General features: G+C 52.7%; 1 protein-coding gene across 1 annotated transcript in view; it reads right to left on the bottom strand.

Annotated features, from left to right (window-relative positions):
* Ikzf4 (IKAROS family zinc finger 4) overlaps positions 1-3,327 on the bottom strand; it is a 36,308-nt gene extending 32,981 nt beyond the window's left edge. Inside the window, exon 1 of the mRNA XM_026778028.1 lies at positions 3,173-3,327. The gene's annotated coding sequence lies outside the window, so the exon portion shown is untranslated. The remainder of the gene's footprint in view (positions 1-3,172) is intronic.
* Positions 3,328-3,901: the final 574 nt, after the last annotated feature.

Genomic DNA, 3,901 nt, shown 5'->3' with positions numbered 1-3,901 from the left:
CTCTGTAGACCAGGCTGGTCTCGAACTCACAGAGATCCGCCTGCCTCTGCCTCCCGAGTGCTGGGATTAAAGGCATGCGCCACCACTGCCCAGCTGGGCTTTGAGATTTCGAAAGCCATGCCAAACCCAGTTTTTCTCTTTCTGCCTGTGGATTTGGATGCAGTTCTCAGCTACTGCTCCAGTGTTTGCCTGCATGCCACTATGCTTTCCGCCATGATAGTAGACTAAACCTCAGAAACCCAGTGAAGACCCTAATTAGGTGCTTTTCTCTTGCAGAAGTTGCCTTGGCCATGCTGTGTCTTCTCAGTGGTAGAGCAGTGACTAAGGTAGGGTGTTTTCCCAATGGATGTCGGTACACCAAGTGCATGCCTACTGCCTGAAAAGGCCTGCAGAGAGCATCAGTGCTTCTGGAACTGGAATTACAGCCTGTTACCAGCCACCACGTGGGTGCTAAGAATTGAGCCTATGTTTCTAGAAGAGCAGCAGGTGCGCTCAACCGCGGAGCCATCTCTCCAGCTTCCACCCTATTTTTTGAGACAGAGTCTCTCACTGAACCTGGAGGTGATTAATGGGTTAGGCTGGCTGGCTAATAAACCCACGGAATCCACCTGTCTCTGGTCTGTGCCCCACCCACACAATGAGATTACAGAGGTGTGTTGTGACTTTGGTGTTTACACGGATGCTGGAGATTCAAACTCAGGTCCTTGGGCTTGCAGAGCAAACAGGTGTGGGTATGTATCAGAGCATGTGTGTGTGTCAGAGCATGTGTGTGTGTCAAAGCATGTGTGTCTATAACAGCATGTGTGTATCACAGCACGTGTGTGTGTCACAGCACATGTGTGTCAGAGTACATGTGTATATCACAGCATGTGTGCATGTCGAGCATGTGTGTGGGTCACAGCATGTGTCACAGCACGTGTGTGTATCATAGCATGCGTGTGTGTCAGAGCACGTGTGTGTATCACAGCATGTATGTATCACAGCACGTGTGTGTCACAGCACGCGTGTGTCACAGCACGCGTGTGTCACAGCACGTGTGTGTCACAGCACGTGTGTGTGTCACAGCACGCGTGTGTCACAGCACGCGTGTGTGTCACAGCACGCGTGTGTGTCACAGCACGCGTGTGTGTCACAGCACGCGTGTGGGTCACAGCACGCGTGTGTATCACAGCACGTGTGTGTCATGCACGCGTGTGTATCACAGCATGTGTGGGAGTCACAGCATGTGTATCACAGCATGTGTGGGGGTCACAGCATGTGTAGCACAGCATGCGTGTGTGTCACAGCACACGTGTGTGTCACAGCACGTGTGTGTATCACAGCACGTGTGTGTCACAGCACGTGTGTGTCACAGCATGGATCTGGAAATTAGAGGACAACTTTCAGGGTTGGCTCTACCTTCCACCCTGTGAGTCCCGGGGATTGAAGTCGAGCTAGGTCATTAAAGCTTGGTAATAGCAGCCGGGTGATGGCACACACCTTTAATCCCAGCACTTGGAAGGCAGCGGCAGCAGATCTGAGTTCGAGGCCAGCCTGGTATACAAAGCAGCAGCCAGGACAGCAAGGGCTACACAGAGAAACCCTGTCTTCAAAAAAAGCTAAAAAAACCAAAAATCAAGCAAAGAAAAAAGTTTGGTTGGCAGTCATCAATTCTCTTCATACTGGCTCATCTGGAAATTCTGTCTTGAAACCAAAAAAAGGTTTTTTGGTTTTTTTGTTTTTTTTTTTTTGTCAGAATTTAAGCCTCCCAGAGATTAAAGAACTGTTCGGGCTGCTGTGTGCAACAGTGCAGAGCCGTGTCTCAGTCCCTGCCACTTCTGAGAAAAACGCGTGTGCTGAGAGAAGGGGGGCAAAACTTTGCAGGCACTAGTTGGCAATCCTCCAAACCTTCCTAGAAGCACTTGGAAGATTCTCAAGCTCGGATGAGCAGGTGGGGTACCTTATTTCTTATCAAAAAGTCCACATTCCGTGGGGCGGTGGTGACATACTCCTTTAATCCCAGCACTTGGGAAATGGAGGCATAAGGCTCAGAAGTTCAAAACCATCCTTAGCTATAGCAAAAATGAAGCCTTCTTAGAAAACATGAGATCCTGGCCTAAAACCAACAGCTGAGCATGGTGGCACTTGCCTTTAATTCCTGCAATCAGGAGGCACAGGTAGATGAATGGATCTCTGTGAGTTTAAGGCCCGCCTGGTCTACAGCATGAGTTTCTGGCCAATGAGGGTTATATAGTGAGACTGTCTCAAACAAATCAACCAGCCAAAGCCCCAACTAGCCAATCAACCAACCAAATAAGCAAAACCCCACAGAAAAACATCACAGCAGCAGCTGCAGCATTCAGAAGCCAAGTTAGGGAATCACCACAAGTTCAGGGGTTAGAGGCCATCATGAGTTTCATGTCTCAAAAAATCAACCACGGTTCACTTGCCTTGAGAGCCTGGAGACATCACTTCAATCCCTGGAACTCGCATAAAGATGGACAGAGTACTAGCTTCAAAGTTGTCCTGGTGCTGGCACGCAGTTGTGTACACACACACACACACACACACACACACGCTACTTCACCAACCAACCAACCTAGCAAACCACTAAACAACTCTAGCAGATAAAGGGTAAAAAGCCGAGATGGATCTGTATGAGGATGGTTTTAATATTTAGAAAGAGGCATTTTGCCACCCGTTTATGGAGCTCCCATCCAGGGGTTTACCATAGGGCTTCGTCTGTGGATTTTTTTTTCCTTCCCAGCCTTGCTTCTCAGGTTCCCTATGCTTCTCACCCAAACAGTAGGACAGACAGGCTCCATTCTGTTGTTTCTCCCCCTCTGTCACGGCCTCCTGGAGACAGTCCTAGGCAGGCCTTGGCCTTTTCCTCCAACATTCTCAATGAAGGCCCCGGGCACCTTGCTTTTTCTGGTTCTCGGTCGCTTTGTTTTGTCCCTCTGTTCCATCCTAGCCCTTTCCCACACAGGAGCCTCCCACAGGTCAGTTCCTGTCTTCCGACCAATCCCCAATTCTGAGGTCTCTGGCGAAGGTGCTGCAGACAGGCTCCTGCCCCTCAGACCCAGCCCGCCCCTCCCCCAGGCTGCGACTCCCCAGCTCGACTCCAAGCTAAAGCCCCGCCCCGAAGGCCAGGCCCCGCCCCCGCCCCTCGCGGGCCCCGCCCCTCACTCACCTGAGGCGTCTCCGCGCGCGCGCAGGCTGTTGGGGGTTGGGGGGGAAGGGCGGTGTCGGGTGGGAAGAGGGGTGGCGAGTCCCCCACTCTGGCCCAGGTGGCCCAGCGCGGGGGGGGATGGGGTCACTGAGGCGGCGGCAGCCAGGCGGAAGCCGGGATCTGGGCGCTCAGGGGTGGCGGCTCCATCTCCATCAGGGGCTTCACCTGAGGAGGGACCGGCCCCCCCACAGAGCCCCCCTTATTACGGCCATTCCCCCCCTCCGGAATAACTTCCGGTCCCACTACCAGGCGACAGGCGACTGGGCCAAACACCGAGCGCCCCCAAGCCGGGGAGACTGCTGAGGGAAAAAAAAGGGAGAGGAGCTAGGGGAGAATAGCCGAGCGCCGAAAGATTTAAGTCCAAAAGGCCCTGCCGTGCAGAGGTTAAGCCAAAGCTATCTCTTCATCTGCATCTAATTGCAAACTAGGTGCACACGGGAGCCCCATGTGCCCCAGCACGTCTGCTCCGCGTTCCAAGGTTTGCCCCTGCCCTCCCCAAGATAATATTGATTTCAACCTCTTGGCATTATTTGTCAATCCTGCCGGGAGAGCAGGAATCGTGGAAACGGTTTGAGGGTACCAAACATTTGAAAACAATCGCACCTCTCTTCGGAGGTATCGCCAGGTCAACCAGCTAGGTTGAGACCCGCTCCTTCATTTCCAGAGACTGCACCCAAGAGGTCCCAGGCA

This window comes from Microtus ochrogaster, unplaced genomic scaffold (assembly GCF_000317375.1).
Source record: "Microtus ochrogaster isolate Prairie Vole_2 unplaced genomic scaffold, MicOch1.0 UNK99, whole genome shotgun sequence".
NCBI classification, from domain to species: Eukaryota; Metazoa; Chordata; class Mammalia; order Rodentia; family Cricetidae; genus Microtus; species Microtus ochrogaster.
Note: the sequence above shows the minus strand (reverse complement) of the source record. Positions and strands in the feature narration are given on the sequence as shown.